The sequence below is a fragment of the Schistocerca serialis genome, chromosome 6, assembly GCF_023864345.2.
Source record: "Schistocerca serialis cubense isolate TAMUIC-IGC-003099 chromosome 6, iqSchSeri2.2, whole genome shotgun sequence".
Lineage (NCBI taxonomy): Eukaryota > Metazoa > Arthropoda > Insecta > Orthoptera > Acrididae > Schistocerca > Schistocerca serialis.
Genome location: NC_064643.1, coordinates 655,105,358 through 655,126,137, shown reverse-complemented (window position 1 = coordinate 655,126,137; position 20,780 = coordinate 655,105,358). Strand labels below are relative to the sequence as shown.

The following is a 20,780-nucleotide window of genomic DNA, read 5'->3' as shown; positions in this document are numbered from 1 at the left end:
TGCTGGGGGTGTCCACATTGCCGTTTTCCAAATCTCTTGACTGTTTCGCCCTTACGATCGACGACGAGCGTCGGGCCAAAAAGGTTTGCCGTCTGCACAATCTTGACCTAGCGCACAGCTTGTGGGATAGCGTGGCTCGACTGCGAAATGCGCCTTTCGGCTCCTCTCTCTGGCTGCAGTGCGCTGTTGTCCACAGTGGCGCTGGCGTTGCCCACGGGGCTTCATGTAAGGCGACTGCACGTCGCTCGGCCAACAGCGGCCTACTGCAGACCGACACTTAAGTGACACCATATACAAATCGACATCGAGAGACAGGCCCTGTCATATGGCACTCGCGACGTGTACGCTGAACTAATACGTCTTTTGTAGTGGGCGTCGCTCTACTGCAGTGTCACACACGACGAATAAATAGGAAAACAGTAGAACGTCTGCGTAGGGCCATGTTTTTACCTACAGTGTCACTTGGCTGAATGTGTACAAGGCCCTGTGGCATCACTCAAACACAGCCAAATTGTCACACTAGCTGTGTATCTCTAACAAAGTTGACGTATGTCCTCACCTCTGTGACGGTTAAAACGATTTCGCCCCTGGGTGGGCTCGAACCACCAACCTTTCGGTTAACAGCCGAACGCGCTAGCCGATTGCGCCACGGAGGCCTTGATTTTGGTTCACTTGTGCTCTGTGTATCATGGCAAATCGTATACCTTCTGCAGGAATCTCGCAGAATATTAGCATCTGCTTACGCCCCTTCACATGGATAACGTGCATGCACACAGTAGCGAGGCTCATAAACGAATGACATCGCCAAGCATGACATTATACTAGAAAATGCATACAAACCACTCTTCTGCCTATGCATTCAGAAAAACTCTGAGGCCCGTAGAATACTTGTCATAGGTTGTAGAACATCCCTTTCATTCAGTGTACTGCCATGTGTTAGAAGCTGGTCGAGATAGCGCCGCTCCATGCAGGAAGGTGAAAAAAAAGAATGCCTTCTGTGAGGTTCGAACTCACGACCCCTGGTTTACGAGACCAGTGCTCTACCACTGAGCTAAGCAGGCAGCAGCTTTACGTTCGTGAGCTATCCCCGAATTGTCACTTCATCATACTGAATCTTGCAGCCCTCGACCAGATATCGGATTTGGCACACAGCTGCTGCTGGGGGTGTCCACATTGCCGTTTTCCAAATCTCTTGACTGTTTCGCCCTTACGATCGACGACGAGCGTCGGGCCACCAAAGATTTGCCGTCTGCACAATCTTGACCTAGCGCACAGCTTGTGGGATAGCGTGGCTCGACTGCGAAATGCGCCTTTCGGCTCCTCTCTCTGGCTGCAGTGCGCTGTTGTCCACAGTGGCGCTGGCGTTACCCACGGGGCTTCATGTAAGGCGACTGCAGCGACTGCATGTCGCTCGGCCAACAGCGGCCTACTGCAGACCGACACTTAAGTGACACCAAATACAAATCGACATCGAGAGACAGGCCCTGTCATATGGCACTCGCGACGTGTACGCTGAACTAATACGTCTTTTGTAGTGGGCGTCGCTCTACTGCAGTGTCACACACGACGAATAAATAGGAAAACAGTAGAACGTCTGCGTAGGGCCATGTTTTTACCTACAGTGTCACTTGGCTGAATGTGTACAAGGCCCTGTGGCATCACTCAAACACAGCCAAATTGTCACACTAGCTGTGTATCTCTAACAAAGTTGACGTATGTCCTCACCTCTGTGACGGTTAAAACGATTTCGCCCCTGGGTGGGCTCGAACCACCAACCTTTCGGTTAACAGCCGAACGCGCTAGCCGATTGCGCCACGGAGGCCTTGATTTTGGTTCACTTGTGCTCTGTGTATCATGGCAAATCGTATACCTTCTGCAGGAATCTCGCAGAATATTAGCATCTGCTTACGCCCCTTCACATGGATAACGTGCATGCACACAGTAGCGAGGCTCATAAACGAATGACATCGCCAAGCATGACATTATACTAGAAAATGCATACAAACCACTCTTCTGCCTATGCATTCAGAAAAACTCTGAGGCCCGTAGAATACTTGTCATAGGTTGTAGAACATCCCTTTCATTCAGTGTACTGCCATGTGTTAGAAGCTGGTCGAGATAGCGCCGCTCCATGCAGGAAGGTGAAAAAAAAGAATGCCTTCTGTGAGGTTCGAACTCACGACCCCTGGTTTACGAGACCAGTGCTCTACCACTGAGCTAAGCAGGCAGCAGCTTTACGTTCGTGAGCTATCCCCGAATTGTCACTTCATCATACTGAATCTTGCAGCCCTCGACCAGATATCGGATTTGGCACACAGCTGCTGCTGGGGGTGTCCACATTGCCGTTTTCCAAATCTCTTGACTGTTTCGCCCTTACGATCGACGACGAGCGTCGGGCCAAAAAGGTTTGCCGTCTGCACAATCTTGACCTAGCGCACAGCTTGTGGGATAGCGTGGCTCGACTGCGAAATGCGCCTTTCGGCTCCTCTCTCTGGCTGCAGTGCGCTGTTGTCCACAGTGGCGCTGGCGTTGCCCACGGGGCTTCATGTAAGGCGACTGCACGTCGCTCGGCCAACAGCGGCCTACTGCAGACCGACACTTAAGTGACACCAAATACAAATCGACATCGAGAGACAGGCCCTGTCATATGGCACTCGCGACGTGTACGCTGAACTAATACGTCTTTTGTAGTGGGCGTCGCTCTACTGCAGTGTCACACACGACGAATAAATAGGAAAACAGTAGAACGTCTGCGTAGGGCCATGTTTTTACCTACAGTGTCACTTGGCTGAATGTGTACAAGGCCCTGTGGCATCACTCAAACACAGCCAAATTGTCACACTAGCTGTGTATCTCTAACAAAGTTGACGTATGTCCTCACCTCTGTGACGGTTAAAACGATTTCGCCCCTGGGTGGGCTCGAACCACCAACCTTTCGGTTAACAGCCGAACGCGCTAGCCGATTGCGCCACGGAGGCCTTGATTTTGGTTCACTTGTGCTCTGTGTATCATGGCAAATCGTATACCTTCTGCAGGAATCTCGCAGAATATTAGCATCTGCTTACGCCCCTTCACATGGATAACGTGCATGCACACAGTAGCGAGGCTCATAAACGAATGACATCGCCAAGCATGACATTATACTAGAAAATGCATACAAACCACTCTTCTGCCTATGCATTCAGAAAAACTCTGAGGCCCGTAGAATACTTGTCATAGGTTGTAGAACATCCCTTTCATTCAGTGTACTGCCATGTGTTAGAAGCTGGTCGAGATAGCGCCGCTCCATGCAGGAAGGTGAAAAAAAAGAATGCCTTCTGTGAGGTTCGAACTCACGACCCCTGGTTTACGAGACCAGTGCTCTACCACTGAGCTAAGCAGGCAGCAGCTTTACGTTCGTGAGCTATCCCCGAATTGTCACTTCATCATACTGAATCTTGCAGCCCTCGACCAGATATCGGATTTGGCACACAGCTGCTGCTGGGGGTGTCCACATTGCCGTTTTCCAAATCTCTTGACTGTTTCGCCCTTACGATCGACGACGAGCGTCGGGCCACCAAAGATTTGCCGTCTGCACAATCTTGACCTAGCGCACAGCTTGTGGGATAGCGTGGCTCGACTGCGAAATGCGCCTTTCGGCTCCTCTCTCTGGCTGCAGTGCGCTGTTGTCCACAGTGGCGCTGGCGTTACCCACGGGGCTTCATGTAAGGCGACTGCAGCGACTGCATGTCGCTCGGCCAACAGCGGCATACTGCAGACCGACACTTAAGTGACACCAAATACAAATCGACATCGAGAGACAGGCCCTGTCATATGGCACTCGCGACGTGTACGCTGAACTAATACGTCTTTTGTAGTGGGCGTCGCTCTACTGCAGTGTCACACACGACGAATAAATAGGAAAACAGTAGAACGTCTGCGTAGGGCCATGTTTTTACCTACAGTGTCACTTGGCTGAATGTGTACAAGGCCCTGTGGCATCACTCAAACACAGCCAAATTGTCACACTAGCTGTGTATCTCTAACAAAGTTGACGTATGTCCTCACCTCTGTGACGGTTAAAACGATTTCGCCCCTGGGTGGGCTCGAACCACCAACCTTTCGGTTAACAGCCGAACGCGCTAGCCGATTGCGCCACGGAGGCCTTGATTTTGGTTCACTTGTGCTCTGTGTATCATGGCAAATCGTATACCTTCTGCAGGAATCTCGCAGAATATTAGCATCTGCTTACGCCCCTTCACATGGATAACGTGCATGCACACAGTAGCGAGGCTCATAAACGAATGACATCGCCAAGCATGACATTATACTAGAAAATGCATACAAACCACTCTTCTGCCTATGCATTCAGAAAAACTCTGAGGCCCGTAGAATACTTGTCATAGGTTGTAGAACATCCCTTTCATTCAGTGTACTGCCATGTGTTAGAAGCTGGTCGAGATAGCGCCGCTCCATGCAGGAAGGTGAAAAAAAAGAATGCCTTCTGTGAGGTTCGAACTCACGACCCCTGGTTTACGAGACCAGTGCTCTACCACTGAGCTAAGCAGGCAGCAGCTTTACGTTCGTGAGCTATCCCCGAATTGTCACTTCATCATACTGAATCTTGCAGCCCTCGACCAGATATCGGATTTGGCACACAGCTGCTGCTGGGGGTGTCCACATTGCCGTTTTCCAAATCTCTTGACTGTTTCGCCCTTACGATCGACGACGAGCGTCGGGCCACCAAAGGTTTGCCGTCTGCACAATCTTGACCTAGCGCACAGCTTGTGGGATAGCGTGGCTCGACTGCGAAATGCGCCTTTCGGCTCCTCTCTCTGGCTACAGTGCGCTGTTGTCCACAGTGGCGCTGGCGTTGCCCACGGGGCTTCATGTAAGGCGACTGCACGTCGCTCGGCCAACAGCGGCCTACTGCAGACCGACACTTAAGTGACACCAAATACAAATCGACATCGAGAGACAGGCCCTGTCATATGGCACTCGCGACGTGTACGCTGAAATTGAATGTAAATAATACGTTTTTTGTAGTGGGCGTCGCTCTACTGCAGTGTCACACACGACGAATAAATAGGAAAACAGTAGAACGTCTGCGTAGGGCCATGTTTTTACCTACAGTGTCACTTGGCTGAATGTGTACAAGGCCCTGTGGCATCACTCAAACACAGCCAAATTGTCACACTAGCTGTGTATCTCTAACAAAGTTGACGTATGTCCTCACCTCTGTGACGGTTAAAACGATTTCGCCCCTGGGTGGGCTCGAACCACCAACCTTTCGGTTAACAGCCGAACGCGCTAGCCGATTGCGCCACGGAGGCCTTGATTTTGGTTCACTTGTGCTCTGTGTATCATGGCAAATCGTATACCTTCTGCAGGAATCTCGCAGAATATTAGCATCTGCTTACGCCCCTTCACATGGATAACGTGCATGCACACAGTAGCGAGGCTCATAAACGAATGACATCGCCAAGCATGACATTATACTAGAAAATGCATACAAACCACTCTTCTGCCTATGCATTCAGAAAAACTCTGAGGCCCGTAGAATACTTGTCATAGGTTGTAGAACATCCCTTTCATTCAGTGTACTGCCATGTGTTAGAAGCTGGTCGAGATAGCGCCGCTCCATGCAGGAAGGTGAAAAAAAAGAATGCCTTCTGTGAGGTTCGAACTCACGACCCCTGGTTTACGAGACCAGTGCTCTACCACTGAGCTAAGCAGGCAGCAGCTTTACGTTCGTGAGCTATCCCCGAATTGTCACTTCATCATACTGAATCTTGCAGCCCTCGACCAGATATCGGATTTGGCACACAGCTGCTGCTGGGGGTGTCCACATTGCCGTTTTCCAAATCTCTTGACTGTTTCGCCCTTACGATCGACGACGAGCGTCGGGCCACCAAAGATTTGCCGTCTGCACAATCTTGACCTAGCGCACAGCTTGTGGGATAGCGTGGCTCGACTGCGAAATGCGCCTTTCGGCTCCTCTCTCTGGCTGCAGTGCGCTGTTGTCCACAGTGGCGCTGGCGTTACCCACGGGGCTTCATGTAAGGCGACTGCACGTCGCTCGGCCAACAGCGGCCTACTGCAGACCGACACTTAAGTGACACCAAATACAAATCGACATCGAGAGACAGGCCCTGTCATATGGCACTTGCGACGTGTACGCTGAACTAATACGTCTTTTGTAGTGGGCGTCGCTCTACTGCAGTGTCACACACGACGAATAAATAGGAAAACAGTAGAACGTCTGCGTAGGGCCATGTTTTTACCTACAGTGTCACTTGGCTGAATGTGTACAAGGCCCTGTGGCATCACTCAAACACAGCCAAATTGTCACACTAGCTGTGTATCTCTAACAAAGTTGACGTATGTCCTCACCTCTGTGACGGTTAAAACGATTTCGCCCCTGGGTGGGCTCGAACCACCAACCTTTCGGTTAACAGCCGAACGCGCTAGCCGATTGCGCCACGGAGGCCTTGATTTTGGTTCACTTGTGCTCTGTGTATCATGGCAAATCGTATACCTTCTGCAGGAATCTCGCAGAATATTAGCATCTGCTTACGCCCCTTCACATGGATAACGTGCATGCACACAGTAGCGAGGCTCATAAACGAATGACATCGCCAAGCATGACATTATACTAGAAAATGCATACAAACCACTCTTCTGCCTATGCATTCAGAAAAACTCTGAGGCCCGTAGAATACTTGTCATAGGTTGTAGAACATCCCTTTCATTCAGTGTACTGCCATGTGTTAGAAGCTGGTCGAGATAGCGCCGCTCCATGCAGGAAGGTGAAAAAGAAGAATGCCTTCTGTGAGGTTCGAACTCACGACCCCTGGTTTACGAGACCAGTGCTCTACCACTGAGCTAAGCAGGCAGCAGCTTTACGTTCGTGAGCTATCCCCGAATTGTCACTTCATCATACTGAATCTTGCAGCCCTCGACCAGATATCGGATTTGGCACACAGCTGCTGCTGGGGGTGTCCACATTGCCGTTTTCCAAATCTCTTGACTGTTTCGCCCTTACGATCGACGACGAGCGTCGGGCCACCAAAGGTTTGCCGTCTGCACAATCTTGACCTAGCGCACAGCTTGTGGGATAGCGTGGCTCGACTGCGAAATGCGCCTTTCGGCTCCTCTCTCTGGCTGCAGTGCGCTGTTGTCCACAGTGGCGCTGGCGTTGCCCACGGGGCTTCATGTAAGGCGACTGCACGTCGCTCGGCCAACAGCGGCCTACTGCAGACCGACACTTAAGTGACACCAAATACAAATCGACATCGAGAGACAGGCCCTGTCATATGGCACTCGCGACGTGTACGCTGAAATTGAATGTAAATAATACGTTTTTTGTAGTGGGCGTCGCTCTACTGCAGTGTCACACACGACGAATAAATAGGAAAACAGTAGAACGTCTGCGTAGGGCCATGTTTTTACCTACAGTGTCACTTGGCTGAATGTGTACAAGGCCCTGTGGCATCACTCAAACACAGCCAAATTGTCACACTAGCTGTGTATCTCTAACAAAGTTGACGTATGTCCTCACCTCTGTGACGGTTAAAACGATTTCGCCCCTGGGTGGGCTCGAACCACCAACCTTTCGGTTAACAGCCGAACGCGCTAGCCGATTGCGCCACGGAGGCCTTGATTTTGGTTCACTTGTGCTCTGTGTATCATGGCAAATCGTATACCTTCTGCAGGAATCTCGCAGAATATTAGCATCTGCTTACGCCCCTTCACATGGATAACGTGCATGCACACAGTAGCGAGGCTCATAAACGAATGACATCGCCAAGCATGACATTATACTAGAAAATGCATACAAACCACTCTTCTGCCTATGCATTCAGAAAAACTCTGAGGCCCGTAGAATACTTGTCATAGGTTGTAGAACATCCCTTTCATTCAGTGTACTGCCATGTGTTAGAAGCTGGTCGAGATAGCGCCGCTCCATGCAGGAAGGTGAAAAAAAAGAATGCCTTCTGTGAGGTTCGAACTCACAACCCCTGGTTTACGAGACCAGTGCTCTACCACTGAGCTAAGCAGGCAGCAGCTTTACGTTCGTGAGCTATCCCCGAATTGTCACTTCATCATACTGAATCTTGCAGCCCTCGACCAGATATCGGATTTGGCACACAGCTGCTGCTGGGGGTGTCCACATTGCCGTTTTCCAAATCTCTTGACTGTTTCGCCCTTACGATCGACGACGAGCGTCGGGCCACCAAAGATTTGCCGTCTGCACAATCTTGACCTAGCGCACAGCTTGTGGGATAGCGTGGCTCGACTGCGAAATGCGCCTTTCGGCTCCTCTCTCTGGCTGCAGTGCGCTGTTGTCCACAGTGGCGCTGGCGTTACCCACGGGGCTTCATGTAAGGCGACTGCACGTCGCTCGGCCAACAGCGGCCTACTGCAGACCGACACTTAAGTGACACCAAATACAAATCGACATCGAGAGACAGGCCCTGTCATATGGCACTCGCGACGTGTACGCTGAACTAATACGTCTTTTGTAGTGGGCGTCGCTCTACTGCAGTGTCACACACGACGAATAAATAGGAAAACAGTAGAACGTCTGCGTAGGGCCATGTTTTTACCTACAGTGTCACTTGGCTGAATGTGTACAAGGCCCTGTGGCATCACTCAAACACAGCCAAATTGTCACACTAGCTGTGTATCTCTAACAAAGTTGACGTATGTCCTCACCTCTGTGACGGTTAAAACGATTTCGCCCCTGGGTGGGCTCGAACCACCAACCTTTCGGTTAACAGCCGAACGCGCTAGCCGATTGCGCCACGGAGGCCTTGATTTTGGTTCACTTGTGCTCTGTGTATCATGGCAAATCGTATACCTTCTGCAGGAATCTCGCAGAATATTAGCATCTGCTTACGCCCCTTCACATGGATAACGTGCATGCACACAGTAGCGAGGCTCATAAACGAATGACATCGCCAAGCATGACATTATACTAGAAAATGCATACAAACCACTCTTCTGCCTATGCATTCAGAAAAACTCTGAGGCCCGTAGAATACTTGTCATAGGTTGTAGAACATCCCTTTCATTCAGTGTACTGCCATGTGTTAGAAGCTGGTCGAGATAGCGCCGCTCCATGCAGGAAGGTGAAAAAAAAGAATGCCTTCTGTGAGGTTCGAACTCACGACCCCTGGTTTACGAGACCAGTGCTCTACCACTGAGCTAAGCAGGCAGCAGCTTTACGTTCGTGAGCTATCCCCGAATTGTCACTTCATCATACTGAATCTTGCAGCCCTCGACCAGATATCGGATTTGGCACACAGCTGCTGCTGGGGGTGTCCACATTGCCGTTTTCCAAATCTCTTGACTGTTTCGCCCTTACGATCGACGACGAGCGTCGGGCCACCAAAGGTTTGCCGTCTGCACAATCTTGACCTAGCGCACAGCTTGTGGGATAGCGTGGCTCGACTGCGAAATGCGCCTTTCGGCTCCTCTCTCTGGCTGCAGTGCGCTGTTGTCCACAGTGGCGCTGGCGTTGCCCACGGGGCTTCATGTAAGGCGACTGCACGTCGCTCGGCCAACAGCGGCCTACTGCAGACCGACACTTAAGTGACACCAAATACAAATCGACATCGAGAGACAGGCCCTGTCATATGGCACTCGCGACGTGTACGCTGAAATTGAATGTAAATAATACGTCTTTTGTAGTGGGCGTCGCTCTACTGCAGTGTCACACACGACGAATAAATAGGAAAACAGTAGAACGTCTGCGTAGGGCCATGTCTTTACCTACAGTGTCACTTGGCTGAATGTGTACAAGGCCCTGTGGCATCACTCAAACACAGCCAAATTGTCACACTAGCTGTGTATCTCTAACAAAGTTGACGTATGTCCTCACCTCTGTGACGGTTAAAACGATTTCGCCCCTGGGTGGGCTCGAACCACCAACCTTTCGGTTAACAGCCGAACGCGCTAGCCGATTGCGCCACGGAGGCCTTGATTTTGGTTCACTTGTGCTCTGTGTATCATGGCAAATCGTATACCTTCTGCAGGAATCTCGCAGAATATTAGCATCTGCTTACGCCCCTTCACATGGATAACGTGCATGCACACAGTAGCGAGGCTCATAAACGAATGACATCGCCAAGCATGACATTATACTAGAAAATGCATACAAACCACTCTTCTGCCTATGCATTCAGAAAAACTCTGAGGCCCGTAGAATACTTGTCATAGGTTGTAGAACATCCCTTTCATTCAGTGTACTGCCATGTGTTAGAAGCTGGTCGAGATAGCGCCGCTCCATGCAGGAAGGTGAAAAAAAAGAATGCCTTCTGTGAGGTTCGAACTCACGACCCCTGGTTTACGAGACCAGTGCTCTACCACTGAGCTAAGCAGGCAGCAGCTTTACGTTCGTGAGCTATCCCCGAATTGTCACTTCATCATACTGAATCTTGCAGCCCTCGACCAGATATCGGATTTGGCACACAGCTGCTGCTGGGGGTGTCCACATTGCCGTTTTCCAAATCTCTTGACTGTTTCGCCCTTACGATCGACGACGAGCGTCGGGCCACCAAAGGTTTGCCGTCTGCACAATCTTGACCTAGCGCACAGCTTGTGGGATAGCGTGGCTCGACTGCGAAATGCGCCTTTCGGCTCCTCTCTCTGGCTGCAGTGCGCTGTTGTCCACAGTGGCGCTGGCGTTGCCCACGGGGCTTCATGTAAGGCGACTGCACGTCGCTCGGCCAACAGCGGCCTACTGCAGACCGACACTTAAGTGACACCAAATACAAATCGACATCGAGAGACAGGCCCTGTCATATGGCACTCGCGACGTGTACGCTGAACTAATACGTCTTTTGTAGTGGGCGTCGCTCTACTGCAGTGTCACACACGACGAAAAATAGGAAAACAGTAGAACGTCTGCGTAGGGCCATGTTTTTACCTACAGTGTCACTTGGCTGAATGTGTACAAGGCCCTGTGGCATCACTCAAACACAGCCAAATTGTCACACTAGCTGTGTATCTCTAACAAAGTTGACGTATGTCCTCACCTCTGTGACGGTTAAAACGATTTCGCCCCTGGGTGGGCTCGAACCACCAACCTTTCGGTTAACAGCCGAACGCGCTAGCCGATTGCGCCACGGAGGCCTTGATTTTGGTTCACTTGTGCTCTGTGTATCATGGCAAATCGTATACCTTCTGCAGGAATCTCGCAGAATATTAGCATCTGCTTACGCCCCTTCACATGGATAACGTGCATGCACACAGTAGCGAGGCTCATAAACGAATGACATCGCCAAGCATGACATTATACTAGAAAATGCATACAAACCACTCTTCTGCCTATGCATTCAGAAAAACTCTGAGGCCCGTAGAATACTTGTCATAGGTTGTAGAACATCCCTTTCATTCAGTGTACTGCCATGTGTTAGAAGCTGGTCGAGATAGCGCCGCTCCATGCAGGAAGGTGAAAAAAAAGAATGCCTTCTGTGAGGTTCGAACTCACGACCCCTGGTTTACGAGACCAGTGCTCTACCACTGAGCTAAGCAGGCAGCAGCTTTACGTTCGTGAGCTATCCCCGAATTGTCACTTCATCATACTGAATCTTGCAGCCCTCGACCAGATATCGGATTTGGCACACAGCTGCTGCTGGGGGTGTCCACATTGCCGTTTTCCAAATCTCTTGACTGTTTCGCCCTTACGATCGACGACGAGCGTCGGGCCACCAAAGGTTTGCCGTCTGCACAATCTTGACCTAGCGCACAGCTTGTGGGATAGCGTGGCTCGACTGCGAAATGCGCCTTTCGGCTCCTCTCTCTGGCTGCAGTGCGCTGTTGTCCACAGTGGCGCTGGCGTTGCCCACGGGGCTTCATGTAAGGCGACTGCACGTCGCTCGGCCAACAGCGGCCTACTGCAGACCGACACTTAAGTGACACCAAATACAAATCGACATCGAGAGACAGGCCCTGTCATATGGCACTCGCGACGTGTACGCTGAAATTGAATGTAAATAATACGTTTTTTGTAGTGGGCGTCGCTCTACTGCAGTGTCACACACGACGAATAAATAGGAAAACAGTAGAACGTCTGCGTAGGGCCATGTTTTTACCTACAGTGTCACTTGGCTGAATGTGTACAAGGCCCTGTGGCATCACTCAAACACAGCCAAATTGTCACACTAGCTGTGTATCTCTAACAAAGTTGACGTATGTCCTCACCTCTGTGACGGTTAAAACGATTTCGCCCCTGGGTGGGCTCGAACCACCAACCTTTCGGTTAACAGCCGAACGCGCTAGCCGATTGCGCCACGGAGGCCTTGATTTTGGTTCACTTGTGCTCTGTGTATCATGGCAAATCGTATACCTTCTGCAGGAATCTCGCAGAATATTAGCATCTGCTTACGCCCCTTCACATGGATAACGTGCATGCACACAGTAGCGAGGCTCATAAACGAATGACATCGCCAAGCATGACATTATACTAGAAAATGCATACAAACCACTCTTCTGCCTATGCATTCAGAAAAACTCTGAGGCCCGTAGAATACTTGTCATAGGTTGTAGAACATCCCTTTCATTCAGTGTACTGCCATGTGTTAGAAGCTGGTCGAGATAGCGCCGCTCCATGCAGGAAGGTGAAAAAAAAGAATGCCTTCTGTGAGGTTCGAACTCACGACCCCTGGTTTACGAGACCAGTGCTCTACCACTGAGCTAAGCAGGCAGCAGCTTTACGTTCGTGAGCTATCCCCGAATTGTCACTTCATCATACTGAATCTTGCAGCCCTCGACCAGATATCGGATTTGGCACACAGCTGCTGCTGGGGGTGTCCACATTGCCGTTTTCCAAATCTCTTGACTGTTTCGCCCTTACGATCGACGACGAGCGTCGGGCCACCAAAGGTTTGCCGTCTGCACAATCTTGACCTAGCGCACAGCTTGTGGGATAGCGTGGCTCGACTGCGAAATGCGCCTTTCGGCTCCTCTCTCTGGCTGCAGTGCGCTGTTGTCCACAGTGGCGCTGGCGTTGCCCACGGGGCTTCATGTAAGGCGACTGCACGTCGCTCGGCCAACAGCGGCCTACTGCAGACCGACACTTAAGTGACACCAAATACAAATCGACATCGAGAGACAGGCCCTGTCATATGGCACTCGCGACGTGTACGCTGAAATTGAATGTAAATAATACGTCTTTTGTAGTGGGCGTCGCTCTACTGCAGTGTCACACACGACGAATAAATAGGAAAACAGTAGAACGTCTGCGTAGGGCCATGTCTTTACCTACAGTGTCACTTGGCTGAATGTGTACAAGGCCCTGTGGCATCACTCAAACACAGCCAAATTGTCACACTAGCTGTGTATCTCTAACAAAGTTGACGTATGTCCTCACCTCTGTGACGGTTAAAACGATTTCGCCCCTGGGTGGGCTCGAACCACCAACCTTTCGGTTAACAGCCGAACGCGCTAGCCGATTGCGCCACGGAGGCCTTGATTTTGGTTCACTTGTGCTCTGTGTATCATGGCAAATCGTATACCTTCTGCAGGAATCTCGCAGAATATTAGCATCTGCTTACGCCCCTTCACATGGATAACGTGCATGCACACAGTAGCGAGGCTCATAAACGAATGACATCGCCAAGCATGACATTATACTAGAAAATGCATACAAACCACTCTTCTGCCTATGCATTCAGAAAAACTCTGAGGCCCGTAGAATACTTGTCATAGGTTGTAGAACATCCCTTTCATTCAGTGTACTGCCATGTGTTAGAAGCTGGTCGAGATAGCGCCGCTCCATGCAGGAAGGTGAAAAAAAAGAATGCCTTCTGTGAGGTTCGAACTCACGACCCCTGGTTTACGAGACCAGTGCTCTACCACTGAGCTAAGCAGGCAGCAGCTTTACGTTCGTGAGCTATCCCCGAATTGTCACTTCATCATACTGAATCTTGCAGCCCTCGACCAGATATCGGATTTGGCACACAGCTGCTGCTGGGGGTGTCCACATTGCCGTTTTCCAAATCTCTTGACTGTTTCGCCCTTACGATCGACGACGAGCGTCGGGCCACCAAAGATTTGCCGTCTGCACAATCTTGACCTAGCGCACAGCTTGTGGGATAGCGTGGCTCGACTGCGAAATGCGCCTTTCGGCTCCTCTCTCTGGCTGCAGTGCGCTGTTGTCCACAGTGGCGCTGGCGTTACCCACGGGGCTTCATGTAAGGCGACTGCACGTCGCTCGGCCAACAGCGGCCTACTGCAGACCGACACTTAAGTGACACCAAATACAAATCGACATCGAGAGACAGGCCCTGTCATATGGCACTCGCGACGTGTACGCTGAACTAATACGTCTTTTGTAGTGGGCGTCGCTCTACTGCAGTGTCACACACGACGAATAAATAGGAAAACAGTAGAACGTCTGCGTAGGGCCATGTTTTTACCTACAGTGTCACTTGGCTGAATGTGTACAAGGCCCTGTGGCATCACTCAAACACAGCCAAATTGTCACACTAGCTGTGTATCTCTAACAAAGTTGACGTATGTCCTCACCTCTGTGACGGTTAAAACGATTTCGCCCCTGGGTGGGCTCGAACCACCAACCTTTCGGTTAACAGCCGAACGCGCTAGCCGATTGCGCCACGGAGGCCTTGATTTTGGTTCACTTGTGCTCTGTGTATCATGGCAAATCGTATACCTTCTGCAGGAATCTCGCAGAATATTAGCATCTGCTTACGCCCCTTCACATGGATAACGTGCATGCACACAGTAGCGAGGCTCATAAACGAATGACATCGCCAAGCATGACATTATACTAGAAAATGCATACAAACCACTCTTCTGCCTATGCATTCAGAAAAACTCTGAGGCCCGTAGAATACTTGTCATAGGTTGTAGAACATCCCTTTCATTCAGTGTACTGCCATGTGTTAGAAGCTGGTCGAGATAGCGCCGCTCCATGCAGGAAGGTGAAAAAAAAGAATGCCTTCTGTGAGGTTCGAACTCACGACCCCTGGTTTACGAGACCAGTGCTCTACCACTGAGCTAAGCAGGCAGCAGCTTTACGTTCGTGAGCTATCCCCGAATTGTCACTTCATCATACTGAATCTTGCAGCCCTCGACCAGATATCGGATTTGGCACACAGCTGCTGCTGGGGGTGTCCACATTGCCGTTTTCCAAATCTCTTGACTGTTTCGCCCTTACGATCGACGACGAGCGTCGGGCCACCAAAGGTTTGCCGTCTGCACAATCTTGACCTAGCGCACAGCTTGTGGGATAGCGTGGCTCGACTGCGAAATGCGCCTTTCGGCTCCTCTCTCTGGCTGCAGTGCGCTGTTGTCCACAGTGGCGCTGGCGTTGCCCACGGGGCTTCATGTAAGGCGACTGCACGTCGCTCGGCCAACAGCGGCCTACTGCAGACCGACACTTAAGTGACACCAAATACAAATCGACATCGAGAGACAGGCCCTGTCATATGGCACTCGCGACGTGTACGCTGAAATTGAATGTAAATAATACGTTTTTTGTAGTGGGCGTCGCTCTACTGCAGTGTCACACACGACGAATAAATAGGAAAACAGTAGAACGTCTGCGTAGGGCCATGTTTTTACCTACAGTGTCACTTGGCTGAATGTGTACAAGGCCCTGTGGCATCACTCAAACACAGCCAAATTGTCACACTAGCTGTGTATCTCTAACAAAGTTGACGTATGTCCTCACCTCTGTGACGGTTAAAACGATTTCGCCCCTGGGTGGGCTCGAACCACCAACCTTTCGGTTAACAGCCGAACGCGCTAGCCGATTGCGCCACGGAGGCCTTGATTTTGGTTCACTTGTGCTCTGTGTATCATGGCAAATCGTATACCTTCTGCAGGAATCTCGCAGAATATTAGCATCTGCTTACGCCCCTTCACATGGATAACGTGCATGCACACAGTAGCGAGGCTCATAAACGAATGACATCGCCAAGCATGACATTATACTAGAAAATGCATACAAACCACTCTTCTGCCTATGCATTCAGAAAAACTCTGAGGCCCGTAGAATACTTGTCATAGGTTGTAGAACATCCCTTTCATTCAGTGTACTGCCATGTGTTAGAAGCTGGTCGAGATAGCGCCGCTCCATGCAGGAAGGTGAAAAAAAAGAATGCCTTCTGTGAGGTTCGAACTCACGACCCCTGGTTTACGAGACCAGTGCTCTACCACCGAGCTAAGCAGGCAGCAGCTTTACGTTCGTGAGCTATCCCCGAATTGTCACTTCATCATACTGAATCTTGCAGCCCTCGACCAGATATCGGATTTGGCACACAGCTGCTGCTGGGGGTGTCCACATTGCCGTTTTCCAAATCTCTTGACTGTTTCGCCCTTACGATCGACGACGAGCGTCGGGCCACCAAAGATTTGCCGTCTGCACAATCTTGACCTAGCGCACAGCTTGTGGGATAGCGTGGCTCGACTGCGAAATGCGCCTTTCGGCTCCTCTCTCTGGCTGCAGTGCGCTGTTGTCCACAGTGGCGCTGGCGTTACCCACGGGGCTTCATGTAAGGCGACTGCACGTCGCTCGGCCAACAGCGGCCTACTGCAGACCGACACTTAAGTGACACCAAATACAAATCGACATCGAGAGACAGGCCCTGTCATATGGCACTCGCGACGTGTACGCTGAACTAATACGTCTTTTGTAGTGGGCGTCGCTCTACTGCAGTGTCACACACGACGAATAAATAGGAAAACAGTAGAACGTCTGCGTAGGGCCATGTTTTTACCTACAGTGTCACTTGGCTGAATGTGTACAAGGCCCTGTGGCATCACTCAAACACAGCCAAATTGTCACACTAGCTGTGTATCTCTAACAAAGTTGACGTATGTCCTCACCTCTGTGACGGTTAAAACGATTTCGCCCCTGGGTGGGCTCGAACCACCAACCTTTCGGTTAACAGCCGAACGCGCTAGCCGATTGCGCCACGGAGGCCTTGATTTTGGTTCACTTGTGCTCTGTGTATCATGGCAAATCGTATACCTTCTGCAGGAATCTCGCAGAATATTAGCATCTGCTTACGCCCCTTCACATGGATAACGTGCATGCACACAGTAGCGAGGCTCATAAACGAATGACATCGCCAAGCATGACATTATACTAGAAAATGCATACAAACCACTCTTCTGCCTATGCATTCAGAAAAACTCTGAGGCCCGTAGAATACTTGTCATAGGTTGTAGAACATCCCTTTCATTCAGTGTACTGCCATGTGTTAGAAGCTGGTCGAGATAGCGCCGCTCCATGCAGGAAGGTGAAAAAAAAGAATGCCTTCTGTGAGGTTCGAACTCACGACCCCTGGTTTACGAGACCAGTGCTCTACCACTGAGCTAAGCAGGCAGCAGCTTTACGTTCGTGAGCTATCCCCGAATTGTCACTTCATCATACTGAATCTTGCAGCCCTCGACCAGATATCGGATTTGGCACACAGCTGCTGCTGGGGGTGTCCACATTGCCGTTTTCCAAATCTCTTGACTGTTTCGCCCTTACGATCGACGACGAGCGTCGGGCCACCAAAGATTTGCCGTCTGCACAATCTTGACCTAGCGCACAGCTTGTGGGATAGCGTGGCTCGACTGCGAAATGCGCCTTTCGGCTCCTCTCTCTGGCTGCAGTGCGCTGTTGTCCACAGTGGCGCTGGCGTTACCCACGGGGCTTCATGTAAGGCGACTGCACGTCGCTCGGCCAACAGCGGCCTACTGCAGACCGACACTTAAGTGACACCAAATACAAATCGACATCGAGAGACAGGCCCTGTCATATGGCACTCGCGACGTGTACGCTGAACTAATACGTCTTTTGTAGTGGGCGTCGCTCTACTGCAGTGTCACACACGACGAATAAATAGGAAAACAGTAGAACGTCTGCGTAGGGCCATGTTTTTACCTACAGTGTCACTTGGCTGAATGTGTACAAGGCCCTGTGGCATCACTCAAACACAGCCAAATTGTCACACTAGCTGTGTATCTCTAACAAAGTTGACGTATGTCCTCACCTCTGTGACGGTTAAAACGATTTCGCCCCTGGGTGGGCTCGAACCACCAACCTTTCGGTTAACAGCCGAACGCGCTAGCCGATTGCGCCACGGAGGCCTTGATTTTGGTTCACTTGTGCTCTGTGTATCATGGCAAATCGTATACCTTCTGCAGGAATCTCGCAGAATATTAGCATCTGCTTACGCCCCTTCACATGGATAACGTGCATGCACACAGTAGCGAGGCTCATAAACGAATGACATCGCCAAGCATGACATTATACTAGAAAATGCATACAAACCACTCTTCTGCCTATGCATTCAGAAAAACTCTGAGGCCCGTAGAATACTTGTCATAGGTTGTAGAACATCCCTTTCATTCAGTGTACTGCCATGTGTTAGAAGCTGGTCGAGATAGCGCCGCTCCATGCAGGAAGGTGAAAAAAAAGAATGCCTTCTGTGAGGTTCGAACTCACGACCCCTGGTTTACGAGACCAGTGCTCTACCACTTTTTTTTTTTTTTTTTTTGTTTTTTTTTAAGCGTTATCCATTTTTTTTTTTTTTTTTTTTTTTTTTTTTTTTTTTTTTTTTTTTTTTTTTGAATTTTCATCGAGATTGGTTTGGTTTCTACACCAAGATTCTCTTTAGAAAATTAGCATATTTCAATCTATAATCTCGTATTTGTTCAAGCTGATGATGCTGAATGCGCAGAAATGTCATAAAATCTTCTTCGCTCCGGTCTTCTTGTGTGAGAACATAGAAAACTGAATGTCCCATCAACCAATTGGCAGCATTTCTTTTAGTATTGGGGTAGGGGACGCCCTCAGGATTGAGGAGGTGAGTCGGTGTGATGGCATTATCGGAAGTTCTGAGTATAATTGCCAGCATGCGCCGAATGCAGCACCATACGTCGCTGATCGTATCACATGTAAACCTGTGTTCCTCGGTATCGAGGACGTTGCAGGTAGTGCAGTTTGGCGTTTCTGCCAGATGTATGGCGTGCAACTTAGAGTTCGTCGGCAGTTTTCTATTAACAGCAAAGTACCATACGGCTCTCACCTTAGTCGGTAATCGGGGATCATGAATATTCTTCCAAATCGTATTCCAGTCATACTGGTGAAGTTTCCCCTCGATGCTGTTTCTGGGTTTTCCGTCAATCATGGTCTTGTACACGTCTTTGACTGTTGGCGTACCGTTGTGGAAAAGCGTTCTCTGAATGTAGCTGTATTCAATGAGAAAATGTTTGAGGTGCGAAAGCTCCGTCGGGAGGTGGTGCACGTCGATAGGCGGATCCAGACTGAGCGGGAGTATTTCATTCAGAAGATGACCCACTAGATTACTCGGCGATTCTTTCCACAGTCGGTATGTCTTGCAAATATACAGTGCCTGTGCTTTACAGTAGATATCGGTAAGATTGAGACCACCTTTGTTGGCTGGTAACGTCAGCGTTTCATATTTAATTTTGAAAATATGACCCCTACTAACATAATGGCCGAGCGCTGCCAGCATCCGTTTCGCTATTGCTGGTGGTAATGGCAATATTTGGGCGACGTAGTTCACTTTGGACGTGATATAGGTATTGGCGAGCTGTACCTTTTGCATAGCGTCCAGATTCCGTAGACTGTGTTGGTGGAGGCACGCCCGCATGTTCGTCAAAATGCGCCTGTAGTTGATAGCAACTGTTCGTCGGATATGGCGCGTGTATACTACGCCGAGGCTTTTCAGTGTGTCAAGGCGTTTCAGGTGTTCTCGAGCTCCAATGTCATCTCCGCGGCCGATCGGCAGAATTCCAGACTTCGCCATATTTATTTTAGCGCCGGAAGCAAGTTCATACTTCTTCGTAATTTGGAGCGCAGTGTCTAGTTCTTGGTTACTCCTGACTATGAAACCGACATCATCAGCGTATGATTTACACGTGACTTTGTGGGCGTGTATGTGTAATCCTTGCAGAACCTTGTTTAAATTGAACAGGAGCGGTTCGATTGCTATTGCAAACAATACCATGGACATTGGGCAACCTTGTCGTACCGAGCTACGAACCTTGATGGGGCTACTGAGTTGTCCATTGATCTGGATTTTAGAGGTACCATTCGTGAGCACGGAGTTGAGCATGGCTAAAAAATTCGGAGGAAAATTCATTTTCCGCATTACACTGAAAAGGTAAGAATGGCTCACTCTGTCGAATGCTTGTTCGAAGTCGAGTGATACGATGGCGCATCGGAGTCTGCAAGTCGCCGCTATGGAAATGACATCCCTGTAATCACTTAAGGTCTGATATATCTTTCTATGCTTGCCAACACACGATTGGTAGGATCCTGTAACCGTGGTAATTACGGAGTGCAGCCGTTGCATGATGACGCGGGCGAAGATTTTGTAATCGCCGTTCAATAAGGTGATAGGTCGAAGATTACCAATTCCCTTGCCTCCTGGCTTTTTGGGGACCAGGACCACCGTCCCCTCACAGAACTCTTCCGGGAGGGGGGCACTGGGATTCATGAGTTCATTGCATATGCACGTCAGCTTCGTCGCCATTTTTTGTCTAAAAATTTGATACAGTTCTGCAGGTAGTCCATCAGGTCCGGGTGATTTGTTCTTTGGACCTCTCAGTATGGCGTCCACCACTTCGTCCTCCGTTATAGCGGTAGTGAGGGTGCCGGCTTCATCCGAACTGAGTCTACCTGTTATCCCGTCGATGACTTCCCTTTGCGCCACGTCATCCGTTGGTGTGGTGGCCAACAATTCTGTATAATGCTTGTAGATTTCGTCCTTGATCTCGCACTGTTTGGTCAATAATCGACCATCAGT

At 50.0% G+C, this 20,780-nt stretch overlaps 31 non-coding genes across 31 annotated transcripts; all 31 read right to left on the bottom strand.

Moving 5' to 3' along the window:
• Window positions 1–582: 582 nt before the first annotated feature.
• On the bottom strand, window positions 583–656 carry Trnan-guu (transfer RNA asparagine (anticodon GUU)). Its single transcript has one exon. It is a non-coding gene; the product is annotated as a tRNA-Asn (tRNA).
• A 333-nt stretch (window positions 657–989) lies between these two features.
• On the bottom strand, window positions 990–1,061 carry Trnat-cgu (transfer RNA threonine (anticodon CGU)). The gene has a single exon. It is a non-coding gene; the product is annotated as a tRNA-Thr (tRNA).
• A 687-nt stretch (window positions 1,062–1,748) lies between these two features.
• Window positions 1,749–1,822, bottom strand: Trnan-guu (transfer RNA asparagine (anticodon GUU)). The gene has a single exon. It is a non-coding gene; the product is annotated as a tRNA-Asn (tRNA).
• A 333-nt stretch (window positions 1,823–2,155) lies between these two features.
• Trnat-cgu (transfer RNA threonine (anticodon CGU)) lies at window positions 2,156–2,227 on the bottom strand. The gene has a single exon. It is a non-coding gene; the product is annotated as a tRNA-Thr (tRNA).
• Window positions 2,228–2,904: 677 nt separating this feature from the next.
• Trnan-guu (transfer RNA asparagine (anticodon GUU)) lies at window positions 2,905–2,978 on the bottom strand. The gene has a single exon. It is a non-coding gene; the product is annotated as a tRNA-Asn (tRNA).
• Window positions 2,979–3,311: 333 nt separating this feature from the next.
• On the bottom strand, window positions 3,312–3,383 carry Trnat-cgu (transfer RNA threonine (anticodon CGU)). The gene has a single exon. It is a non-coding gene; the product is annotated as a tRNA-Thr (tRNA).
• Window positions 3,384–4,070: 687 nt separating this feature from the next.
• Trnan-guu (transfer RNA asparagine (anticodon GUU)) lies at window positions 4,071–4,144 on the bottom strand. The gene has a single exon. It is a non-coding gene; the product is annotated as a tRNA-Asn (tRNA).
• A 333-nt stretch (window positions 4,145–4,477) lies between these two features.
• On the bottom strand, window positions 4,478–4,549 carry Trnat-cgu (transfer RNA threonine (anticodon CGU)). Its single transcript has one exon. It is a non-coding gene; the product is annotated as a tRNA-Thr (tRNA).
• Window positions 4,550–5,238: 689 nt separating this feature from the next.
• Trnan-guu (transfer RNA asparagine (anticodon GUU)) lies at window positions 5,239–5,312 on the bottom strand. The gene has a single exon. It is a non-coding gene; the product is annotated as a tRNA-Asn (tRNA).
• Window positions 5,313–5,645: 333 nt separating this feature from the next.
• Window positions 5,646–5,717, bottom strand: Trnat-cgu (transfer RNA threonine (anticodon CGU)). Its single transcript has one exon. It is a non-coding gene; the product is annotated as a tRNA-Thr (tRNA).
• A 678-nt stretch (window positions 5,718–6,395) lies between these two features.
• Window positions 6,396–6,469, bottom strand: Trnan-guu (transfer RNA asparagine (anticodon GUU)). Its single transcript has one exon. It is a non-coding gene; the product is annotated as a tRNA-Asn (tRNA).
• A 333-nt stretch (window positions 6,470–6,802) lies between these two features.
• On the bottom strand, window positions 6,803–6,874 carry Trnat-cgu (transfer RNA threonine (anticodon CGU)). Its single transcript has one exon. It is a non-coding gene; the product is annotated as a tRNA-Thr (tRNA).
• Window positions 6,875–7,563: 689 nt separating this feature from the next.
• Window positions 7,564–7,637, bottom strand: Trnan-guu (transfer RNA asparagine (anticodon GUU)). Its single transcript has one exon. It is a non-coding gene; the product is annotated as a tRNA-Asn (tRNA).
• Window positions 7,638–7,970: 333 nt separating this feature from the next.
• On the bottom strand, window positions 7,971–8,042 carry Trnat-cgu (transfer RNA threonine (anticodon CGU)). The gene has a single exon. It is a non-coding gene; the product is annotated as a tRNA-Thr (tRNA).
• A 678-nt stretch (window positions 8,043–8,720) lies between these two features.
• On the bottom strand, window positions 8,721–8,794 carry Trnan-guu (transfer RNA asparagine (anticodon GUU)). Its single transcript has one exon. It is a non-coding gene; the product is annotated as a tRNA-Asn (tRNA).
• A 333-nt stretch (window positions 8,795–9,127) lies between these two features.
• Trnat-cgu (transfer RNA threonine (anticodon CGU)) lies at window positions 9,128–9,199 on the bottom strand. Its single transcript has one exon. It is a non-coding gene; the product is annotated as a tRNA-Thr (tRNA).
• Window positions 9,200–9,888: 689 nt separating this feature from the next.
• Trnan-guu (transfer RNA asparagine (anticodon GUU)) lies at window positions 9,889–9,962 on the bottom strand. Its single transcript has one exon. It is a non-coding gene; the product is annotated as a tRNA-Asn (tRNA).
• Window positions 9,963–10,295: 333 nt separating this feature from the next.
• On the bottom strand, window positions 10,296–10,367 carry Trnat-cgu (transfer RNA threonine (anticodon CGU)). The gene has a single exon. It is a non-coding gene; the product is annotated as a tRNA-Thr (tRNA).
• Window positions 10,368–11,044: 677 nt separating this feature from the next.
• Window positions 11,045–11,118, bottom strand: Trnan-guu (transfer RNA asparagine (anticodon GUU)). Its single transcript has one exon. It is a non-coding gene; the product is annotated as a tRNA-Asn (tRNA).
• A 333-nt stretch (window positions 11,119–11,451) lies between these two features.
• On the bottom strand, window positions 11,452–11,523 carry Trnat-cgu (transfer RNA threonine (anticodon CGU)). The gene has a single exon. It is a non-coding gene; the product is annotated as a tRNA-Thr (tRNA).
• Window positions 11,524–12,212: 689 nt separating this feature from the next.
• On the bottom strand, window positions 12,213–12,286 carry Trnan-guu (transfer RNA asparagine (anticodon GUU)). The gene has a single exon. It is a non-coding gene; the product is annotated as a tRNA-Asn (tRNA).
• Window positions 12,287–12,619: 333 nt separating this feature from the next.
• Window positions 12,620–12,691, bottom strand: Trnat-cgu (transfer RNA threonine (anticodon CGU)). Its single transcript has one exon. It is a non-coding gene; the product is annotated as a tRNA-Thr (tRNA).
• A 689-nt stretch (window positions 12,692–13,380) lies between these two features.
• On the bottom strand, window positions 13,381–13,454 carry Trnan-guu (transfer RNA asparagine (anticodon GUU)). The gene has a single exon. It is a non-coding gene; the product is annotated as a tRNA-Asn (tRNA).
• A 333-nt stretch (window positions 13,455–13,787) lies between these two features.
• On the bottom strand, window positions 13,788–13,859 carry Trnat-cgu (transfer RNA threonine (anticodon CGU)). Its single transcript has one exon. It is a non-coding gene; the product is annotated as a tRNA-Thr (tRNA).
• A 678-nt stretch (window positions 13,860–14,537) lies between these two features.
• Window positions 14,538–14,611, bottom strand: Trnan-guu (transfer RNA asparagine (anticodon GUU)). The gene has a single exon. It is a non-coding gene; the product is annotated as a tRNA-Asn (tRNA).
• A 333-nt stretch (window positions 14,612–14,944) lies between these two features.
• On the bottom strand, window positions 14,945–15,016 carry Trnat-cgu (transfer RNA threonine (anticodon CGU)). The gene has a single exon. It is a non-coding gene; the product is annotated as a tRNA-Thr (tRNA).
• Window positions 15,017–15,705: 689 nt separating this feature from the next.
• Window positions 15,706–15,779, bottom strand: Trnan-guu (transfer RNA asparagine (anticodon GUU)). The gene has a single exon. It is a non-coding gene; the product is annotated as a tRNA-Asn (tRNA).
• Window positions 15,780–16,112: 333 nt separating this feature from the next.
• Window positions 16,113–16,184, bottom strand: Trnat-cgu (transfer RNA threonine (anticodon CGU)). The gene has a single exon. It is a non-coding gene; the product is annotated as a tRNA-Thr (tRNA).
• Window positions 16,185–16,862: 678 nt separating this feature from the next.
• Window positions 16,863–16,936, bottom strand: Trnan-guu (transfer RNA asparagine (anticodon GUU)). The gene has a single exon. It is a non-coding gene; the product is annotated as a tRNA-Asn (tRNA).
• A 333-nt stretch (window positions 16,937–17,269) lies between these two features.
• Trnat-cgu (transfer RNA threonine (anticodon CGU)) lies at window positions 17,270–17,341 on the bottom strand. The gene has a single exon. It is a non-coding gene; the product is annotated as a tRNA-Thr (tRNA).
• Window positions 17,342–18,019: 678 nt separating this feature from the next.
• Window positions 18,020–18,093, bottom strand: Trnan-guu (transfer RNA asparagine (anticodon GUU)). Its single transcript has one exon. It is a non-coding gene; the product is annotated as a tRNA-Asn (tRNA).
• Window positions 18,094–20,780: the final 2,687 nt, after the last annotated feature.